At 43.5% G+C, this 10,000-nt stretch overlaps 2 non-coding genes across 2 annotated transcripts; both read right to left on the bottom strand.

The window, feature by feature from the left end:
• Positions 1 to 6,992: 6,992 nt before the first annotated feature.
• Positions 6,993 to 7,064, bottom strand: trnad-guc (transfer RNA aspartic acid (anticodon GUC)). Its single transcript has one exon. It is a non-coding gene; the product is annotated as a tRNA-Asp (tRNA).
• A 2,614-nt stretch (positions 7,065 to 9,678) lies between these two features.
• Positions 9,679 to 9,760, bottom strand: trnas-aga (transfer RNA serine (anticodon AGA)). Its single transcript has one exon. It is a non-coding gene; the product is annotated as a tRNA-Ser (tRNA).
• Between the last annotated feature and the right edge of the window lie 240 nt (positions 9,761 to 10,000).

Raw genomic sequence — 10,000 nt, forward strand, 5'->3', positions numbered from 1 at the left:
GCCCAAAATACAGACACAAAAAAGGAACCCAGTAAGCTCCATAAAATAAACCAGACATACAGATGGGCCCCAGACAGTGGAGAAAAATTCATCACAGCACTAAAGTCACCTGATCTCACAAGTAAAATATCAAAATTTAAAGAAAACCCATACGAGATCACCAGAGATGGTGTAAACATGGCCATAGAGGATATAAATATGATCTTCCATGAGGCAGCTGTAAAAGCCGACCTTGTGAAACAGAAGAGGAAGCGTCACAAAAGACAAAATAAAAATAAGAAATGGTTTGACCACGAATGCAAAAATGCCAGAAAAGACCTGAGAAAAATATCAAACCAAAAGCATCACCATCCAAACAATCCGGACCTACGTACTAGATACAATGAAACCCTCAAAAGATATAAACACACCATTAGGAACAAAACACAAAACTATACCCACAAAATACTCGAAGAAATTGAAAACTCCACCAATCCAAAACAATTCTGGGAAATGTGGAATAACCTGAGTACAACACAATTGCAAGCATTACCAATCCAAGATGGCGACATCTGGAGAACACATTTTGAAAAACTCTACAAAGACATCCCAATAAACGAAACAAACCCAAGTCAACATCAGGTCACAGAAAAACTCCACACATTAGAAGCAACAATTAAAGACAACCAAAACCCTCTAGACTCCCCAATCACATGGAAAGAACTGGCCACAAAACAAAATCTCTCCACCTAAAGAAAGCCTGTGGCCCAGACAACATCAAAAATGAGATGCTCAAGTTCAGCAATATGGAGATGCAGGGTGCGGTACTCAAATTATTCAACATCATATTACGTTCAGGCTGTTTTCCCGATATCTGGTGCCAAGGACTAATCTCCCCCATATATAAAAGTGGAAACAAATCAGACCCAAATAACTACCGCGGCATCTGTGTCAACAGTTGTCTAGGGAAGTTATTCTGCAGTATTCTAAATAGTAGATTACTTGATTTTCTTAACAAACATAATATCCTCAGAAAAAACCAAATAGGCTTTCTTCCAAAACACCGCACCGGCGACCATATCTATACCCTTCGCACCCTCCTTGAAAAACATATACACCAAACAAAAAATGGGAAAATATTCGCCTGTTTCATCGACTTCAAGAAAGCCTTTGACTCTATATGGCACGAAGGGCTCTATTATAAACTTCTTCAGTGTGGAATAGGGGGCAAAGTCTATGACCTTATTAAATCAATGTATCTGAAAAACAAATGCGGGGTCAAAATTGGAGACAAACGCACCGATTTCTTCACCCAGAGAAGAGGCGTCCGGCAGGGCTGCAATTTGAGCCCGACCCTGTTCAACATATACATAAATGAATTAGCAGACATGCTGGAGCAAAGCGAGTCACCAGGTCTCCGTCTCCTGGATGGAGAAGTGAAATCCCTGTTCTATGCGGACGACCTGGACCTGCTGTCTCCCACAGAACAGGGATTACAGCAACAGCTAGAACTACTCGACAAATACTGCCAAAATTGGGCTCTAACAGTAAATCTAAAAAAAACCAACATCATGATTTTTCAAAAAAGGCCCAGATGTCAGGAAAACAAATACCAGTTTACCCTCAGTGATACCACTATAGGACACACTATGAGCGACACCTACCTTGGTCTAACTATTACAGCATCAGGGAGCTTCAACATAGCAGTGAATGCACGAAAAGAAAAAGCCCGAAGAGCCCTATATGCAATAAAAAGAAAATTCTACAACATCCAAATCCCAATCAAAATCTGGCTCAAAATATTTGACAGCATAATCCTGCACATTGCACTGTACGGTAGTGAAGTATGGGGCCCGCTAAATCACCAAAGCTACACCAAATGGGAAAAACACACAATAGAAGCCCTACATGCAGAATTCTGCCGAAGCATCCTTCGCATCCAAAGAAAAACGCCAACAAATGCATGCAGAGCCGAACTAGGCAGGTACCCACTGATAATAAACATCCAAAAACGAGCACTAAACTTCCTAAATCACCTCAAATCTAGCTCCCCAGACACCCTTCATTTCAAAGCATTTCAGACCCAAGAGCTAAACCCAGAAAAGAGTCCCCTGAGTCAGCTGCTACTGAAACTAAGTACTCAGCCGGACCCTGACCAACCCCAGACCAACACAGCCGTCCAAACACCAATCCGAGTGAACCAAATCATTAAACAATGCAAAGAAACCTACCTGGAACATTGGAACAAAATAACCGAAAGCCAAAGCAGATTAGAATGTTACCGGGCCCTAAAAAGAGAATATAAACTGGCAGACTACCTCACGACCATCAGAGACACAAAACAGAGACAGACCCTCACCAGGTACAGACTAAGCGACCACCAACTGGAAATTGAAAAAGGCAGATACAAGAAATCCTGGCAGCCTAGAGAGAATAGAATATGCGATCAATGTCTGGCCGGCGAGGTTGAAACAGAAATGCATTTCCTCCTAAAATGCGAAAAATTCAACACATCAAGAAACATATTATTCAACAAGCTAAGCCAAACAACCCCAGATTTCAAGGAATTGGATGACCTGTCAAAATTGAGATTAGTCCTGGGAGAAGGAGACAGATCATACCTTGGAGCCAAATATGTAACAACATGTCACAACCTGAGGACTGTTTAAAATTAAGACTGTTTAAAATTAATATTGAACGTACCAAATGAAGTACAAAGACTGTTTAAAATTAATATTGTTTAAAAGTAATATTGTATGTACCCAACAAATGTCAAATCGATTGACACCTACAAAATGTTTGAAAATGTACCTTTTTGCTATGTAAGCTTTGGCAATATGATTCTCTGTAAACTTTCATGCCAATAAAGCATTTGAATTTGAATTTGATTTGAGAAAGACAGAGAGAAACAGACAGAGAGAGACAGACAGAGAGAGAGAGAGACAGAGAGGGAGGCATACAGAGAGAGAGACAGACAGAGAGAGACAGACAGAGAGAGAAAGACAGAGAGAGAAAGACAGAGAGAAACAGACAAAGAGAGACAGACAGAGAGAGAGGCAGACAGAGAGAGAGACAGACAGAGAGAGGCAGACAGAGAGAGAAAGACAGAGAGAAACAGACAGAGACAGACAGAGAGAGAGACAGACAGAGAGGGAGACATACAGAGAGAGAGACAGACAGAGAGAGACAGACAGAGAGAGAAAGACAGAGAGAGAAACAGACAGAGAGAGGCAGACAGAGAGACAGACAGAGAGAGAGACATACAGAGAGAGACAGAAAGAGAGAAACAGACAGAGACAGACAGACAGAGAGAAACAGACAGAGACAGACAGAGAGAGAGAGACAGAGAGAGACAGACAAAGAGAGAGACAGACAGACAGAGAGAGTCAGACACAGAGACAGACAGAGAGAGACAGACAGAGAGAGAAAGACAGAGAGAGAAACAGACAGAGAGAGAAACAGACAGAGAGAGAAACAGACAGAGACAGAGAGAGAGAGACAAACAGAGAGAGAGAGACATACAGAGAGAGACAGACAGATTGAGAGACAGAAAAGGAGGCATATGAAAAATGTGTAACAGAGAGAGACAGAAAGAGAGTGAGAGAATGAGAGGGAGACAGAGAGGCAGATAGTGAGCAGAGGTGGAGACTGAAAGATATAAAAACTCTTTACGATTCCTTCTCCTTATTAGTTGAGAGTGACAGAGAGAGTGAGAGAAAAATGCAGATTCAGCAGATGACAAAATAGGACTTGAAGAATTACATATGAAACATTTGCACATCTATAAAAATCTCATTGTTTGTTTGATGGAGGTTCAGCAGATGACAAAGAGTGTCATTGAGCAAGATGAAAGGAAATGTGTCTTAAATTGAAGAGTTACCAGGAGTGGGGTTCGAACCCACGCAGATATAAACCCCTTGAAACTTAATATCCAACGCCTTAACCACTCGGCCATCCTGGTGCTGTTAATGATTGTGGACTGTCTGTGTGAGAATCGAGACTTCAAGCCCCACCCTGTCACAGAGTTGAGCAGAGCAGAGATTTTCTCGGTGGCAGGACAGGTTAACAAAGCAGTTAAAAAAGCAGATGGGATCCTGGGGTTTGTAAATGGAGGCGGTGTGCACAAGCCATGGAAGTTACAGGAAACCAAAATAAAACACTAGTTCGGCCCCAGCTGGAGTATTGTGTCCAATTCTGGGGAACCACACTTTAGGAAGGAGGTGAAGGCTGAGGAAAGTATCCTCGCTTGTTACCCGAGTGATCGGCAGACACACACAGAAAGCCACACATGTACACACGCAGACATACACATCAACTTAGACATCGAGAGAGACAGACAGGCAGAGAGAAACACTGTCGCTAATTTGTCTGATTTTTGTTCTATTTCTGGCCGTATATTTGGTGAATACTTGCAGACCAATGAAAACGAGAAAAATCTCGAGGTGTTGAAAGTTGTGGGATTTAATTCCGCCTAATTCAGGATTACTTCTCCAGGGATTTGTTTACATTGTGAAATGAAATATGTTGGAATCGTAGAATCGACAGAGTTCGAACCTGCGTGGGGAAATTACCCAATGGATTTTTAGCCCATCGCCGTAACCACTCGGCCACAACTACTGGGTCGGTGAGATTTTAAATGTTGCTCAGATAAAATCGCAATCATCCATCGCTCTGGAGCAAAACAGCGCTCAGTCCCTGAACAGTCTCCGCTCAAGAAAATTCCCAAAGAGACAATCTCCCCTCGCATTGTTTCAATCTTCCATGTTCCTCCCTCGTTTTTTAACACGAACCAATTTAATTACTATTTCACATCTTAGAGACGCATTTCGCCCCATCGCAGAACCCCGCTCACCAGGCGGGGATACTCAACTAAATTGACCAAAGTCGCTGCTGGGCATTCTCTGCAGAAGCTCAGAGCAAGAATGGCGCTGTGAACAGACCTGGGCTCATTCACCAGCCCCAGAGGGAGGAGTGAGCAAGGAGAGGGAAACAAAGAGCGAGAGAGACACAGAGAGAGAGAGAGAAACAGAAACAGAGAGAGGCACAGAGTGAGACACACACAGACAGAAAGACTGAGACACAAAGATACACAAAGGTAGAGAGGACAATGAGAGAGCCAGACAGAGAGAGCAAGACACAGATAGACAGAGAGAGAAAGACAGAGAGAGAGAGAGACAGACAGACAGAGAAAAACAAGTAGACAGAGAGACAAAAAAGGAGGCGTATGACGAATGTGTAAGAGAGAGAGACAGAAAGAGAGTGAGAAAGAGAGTGAGAGAGAGGTGGAGACTGAAGGATATAAAAACATTTTACGATTCCTTCTCTTTGTTAGTTGAGAGAGACAGAGAGTGAGCAAAAGTGCAGATTCCGCAGATGCCAAAAGAGCACTTCAAGAATTACACATAAATATGAAATCATTCTTTCCGTATCTATAAAAATCTCATTGTTTGTTTGATGGAGATTCAGCAGATGACAAACGAGTGTCACTGAGCAAAATGTAAGGAAATGGGTCTTAAATTAAAGAAGAACCAGGAGTGCGGTTTGAACCCAAGTGGGCATAAACCCATTGGAGATTAAGTCCAAGGTCTTAACAACTCGACCATCCTGGGGCTGTTAACGGGCGTGGACTGTCTCTGTGAGAATCGGGGCTTCAAGCCCCACCCTGCCACAGAGTTGAGCAAAGCAGAGATTCCCTCGGTGGCAGGACAGGTTAACAAAGCAGTTAATAAAGCAGATGTGATCCTGGGGTTGAAAAATGGAGGCACAGAGTACACAAGCCAGGAAGTTATGGGAAACATAAATAAAACACTAGTTCGGCCCCAGCTGGCGTATTGTGTCCAATTCTGGGGAACCACACTTTAGGAAGGAGTTGAAGGCTGAGGAAAGTATCCCCGCATGTTACCCGAGTGACCGGCAGACACACACAGACAGAAACAGAAAGCCACACATGTACACAGACAGACACACACATCAACACACATAGAGTGACTCAGACATCGAGAGAGACACTGTCGCGAATTTGCCTGATTTTTGTTCTGCTTCTGACCGTATATTTGGTGAATACTTGCAGATCAATGAAAACGAGAGAAATCTCGAGGTGTTGAAAGTTGTGGGATTTAATTCCGCCTAACTCAGGATTAGCTCTCCAGGGATTTACATCTTGAAATGAAATGGGATGAAAAATGCCGAAACCGTAGTCCGCAGGATTCGACCTGCGCAGGGAAAACCCAATGGATTTCCAGTCCATCGTCTTAACCACTCGGCCACAACTACTGGGCCTGTGAGATTTTAAATGTTGCTCAGATAAAATCGCAATCATCCATCGCTCTGGAGCAAAACAGCACTCAGTCCCTGAACAGTCTCCGCTCAAGAAAATTCCCAAAGAGACAATCTCCCCTCGCATTGTTTCACTCTTCCATGTTCCTCCCTCACTTTTTAACATTAAGTTACGCCAAGAAATATAACAATTATTTTACACTGGAAAGACTAATTTCTCCCCATCACAGAATTGAACCTCTGTCAGCCGTGCAACAGGCGGCGATTGTGCACTGAATTGATGAGGAATTGACGAAAGTCGCTGCTGGGCGTTCTCTGCAGAAGCTCAGAGCAAGAATGGCGCTGTGAACAGACCTGGGCTCATTCACCAGCCCCAGAGGGAGGAGTGAGCAAGGAGAGGGAAACAAAGAGCGAGAGGGACACGGAGAGAGGCACACAGAGAGAGACTGAGACGGAAACAGAGAGAGAGAGAGAGACTGGGGAACAGTGAATGAGACAGAGAGAGAGAGACTGGGGAACAATGAATGAGACAGAGAGAGAGAGACTGGGGAACAGTGAATGACACAGAGAGGAAACCAGAGAGAGAGAGCTCTAGACAAACGACGAACTGGTGCAGGAAGTTGTTATGACAGTAAATCTTTTAAAATTATTTTAGTTGATGTTTTTTCTATTCTACTTTCCCAAGGAGGTTTTGAGGAGTTGGCCAAAAGTTTAAAATTTTGAATTATAAAATCTTCCTCCCCGTCGGGGAATTGAACCCCGGTCTCCCGCGTGACAGGCGGGGATACTCACCACTATACTAACGAGGAACTGACGGATCTAAAATCTGTCAGAGCAAGAATCGAGCTGTGAACAGAATTGGACTGAGAGAGAAAGAGAGAGAGAGACGGGACAAACAGAGAAAGGGACAAATAGTGAGACAGGGAGACAGAGAGACAGAGAGAGATATTCAGAGAGATAAAGAGAGAGACAATGATAGATACAGAGAGAGAGAGACAAAAAAGGAGGCTTATGACAAATGTGTAACAGGGACAGAAAGAGAGAGTGAGAGAGACAAAGTGAGAGAATGAGAGGGAGACAGAGAGACCACATAGTGTGACAGAGAGGGGTAGAGTCCGAATTCTCTTTCTCCTTGTTAGTCAATAGTGACACTTGAGAAAATGCAGATTCAGCAGATGCCAAAATAGCACTTTAAGAATTAGAGTTAAATATGAGACAGAGAGAGAGAGAGAGAGAGAGAACGTGTCGGGGAATTGAATCCTCACCACTATACTATCAGGGACCTGGTAGAGGAAGTAGTTATGCAGTGATTGAGACAAAGACTCGAACACACACACACACAGACATGTGTGTCTGCTCTCTATGTTTATGTGTAAGTCACATATTTAATAAGCTTTTCTGAGTTTCATGGATTCATAGACACTTACTGCACAGAAGGAGGCCATTCGGCCCGCCGTGCCTGTGTTGTCTCTTTGAAAGAGCAGTGGTGCTCAGTCCCACCCCCCGCTTTTTGTCCGTAACCCTGTTAATCTCTTTCTCTCTGTCACTCTCTCCCTCCTCCGCGCCCCACACAAAAGGGAGAGGGAAACAGAGAGAGAGAGAGAGCTCTATACTAACGAGGAACTGGTGCAGGGAGTTGTTATACCATTCTTCATGTGACAGTAAATCTTTTAACATTATTTTGGTAGGCTTTTTTTCTGTTTTACAGAAATCCGAGGGTATACATATCAGGAAAGGATGGACCCCTGCCAAATTAGTTTAAACCCTGATTTGTCTGATTGTTGTTCTATTTCCGACCGTATATTTCTTGAATATTTGCACCATGAAAAAGTGAAAAGCTTCGAGGTGTTGGATTTAATTCCGCCCAACTCAGGATTAGTTCCCCAGAGATTTAATTATATTTTGAAATGAAAAATGCTGGAACTGTAGTCGGCAGGATTCGAACCTACGCGGAGAAACCCCAAAGAATTTCCAGTTACTCGCCTTAACCACTCGGCCACGCCTACTAGGTCTATAAGCCTTTAAATGTTGCTCAGATAAAACCGCAATCATCCATCGCTCTGGAGCAAAACAGCACTCAGTCCCTGAACAGTCTCCGCTCAAGAAAATTCTCAACGAGACAATCTCCTCTCACATGTTTTTTACTCCTCTGTTTCTCACTGTAGCTTTTTAACATAAAGCTACTCCAGGAAATAGAAATACAGTTTGACATCTTAAAAATGCTTCCACTCCATCGCGGAATTGAAAGCCGACCTCGGGAGTAGCAGTTGGGGATTGTTCACTGTATCTGACGAGGAACTGATGGATGGCGTTGCTGTGCAGAATCGCAGAGCAAGAATGCCGCTGTGAACAGACCTGGGCTCATTCACCAGCCCCAGAGGGAGCAGTGATCAACAGGAGAATGAAAGAGAGAGAGAGAGAGAGAGAAATGGAGGCATATGACAAATGTGTAACAGAGAGAGACAGAAAGTGAGTGAGAGAATGAGAGGGAGACAGAGAGACGGATAGTGAGACAGAGGTGGAGACTGAAAAATATAAAAACATTTTACGATTACTTCTCTTTGTTAGTTGAGAGTGAGCGACAATGCAGATTCAGCAGATGCCAAAATAGCACTCTAAGAATGACATAAAAATATGAAGTCTTTCTTTCCGTATCTATAAAAATCTCATTGTTTGTTTGATGGAGATTCTGCAGATGACAAACGAGTGTCACTGAGCAGAATGAAAGGAAATGGGTCTTAAATTAAAGAGTTACCTGGAGTGGGGTTAAGAACCAACGTGGGTATAAACCCATCGGATCTTAAATCCAACACTTTAACCACTCAGCCACTCTGGTGCGGTCTGAGTGTATGTGGACTGTCTCTGTGAGAATAGGGGCTTCAAGCCCCACCCTGCCACAGAGTTGAGCAGAGCAGAGATTTCCTCGGTGGCAGGACAGGTTAACAAAGCAGTTAATAAAGAAGATGCGATCCTGGGCATTATAAATAGAGGCACAGAGTACACAAACCAGGAAGTTTTGCCAAACCTAAAAAAACGACTAGTTCGACCCCAGCTGGAGTATTGTGTCCAATTCTGGGGAACCACACTTCAGAAAGGAGGTGAAGGCTGAGGAAAGTATCCCCGCTTGTTACCCGAGTGACCGGCAGACACACACAGACAGACACACATGTGCACAGACAGACACACACATCAAACACAGACACACACATAGAGTGACTTAGACATCGAGAGAGACAGACAGGTAGAGAGAAACACTGTCAGTAATTTTTGTTTTATTTCTGGCCGTAAATTTCGTGAACACTTGCAGATCAATGAAAACGAGAAAAATCTCGAGGTGTTCAAAGTTGTGGGATTTAATATCGTCTCATTCAGGATTAGTTCTCCAGGAATTTGGTTATATTTTAAAAAGAAAAATGGTGGAATCGTAGTCGGCAGGATTCGAACCTGCGCGGGGAAACCCCAATGGATTTCTAGTCCATCGCCTTAACCACTCGGCCACGACTACTGGGTAGGTAATGGGTTAAATGTTGCTCAGATAAAATCGCAATCATCCATCGCTCTGGAGCAAAACAGCACTCAGTCCCTGAAAAGCCTCCGCTCAAGAACATTCTCAAAGAGACAATCGCCTCTCGCATTTATTTAATCTTCCATGTTCCTCCCTCGCTTTTTAACACGAACCAATTTGATTACTATTTCACATCTTAAAGACGCATTTCGCCCCATCGCAGAACCCCGCTCACCAGGC

Source organism: Somniosus microcephalus, chromosome 4 (assembly GCF_052327205.1).
Source record: "Somniosus microcephalus isolate GS21.2 chromosome 4, FLI_Smic_1.0, whole genome shotgun sequence".
NCBI classification, from domain to species: domain Eukaryota; kingdom Metazoa; phylum Chordata; class Chondrichthyes; order Squaliformes; family Somniosidae; genus Somniosus; species Somniosus microcephalus.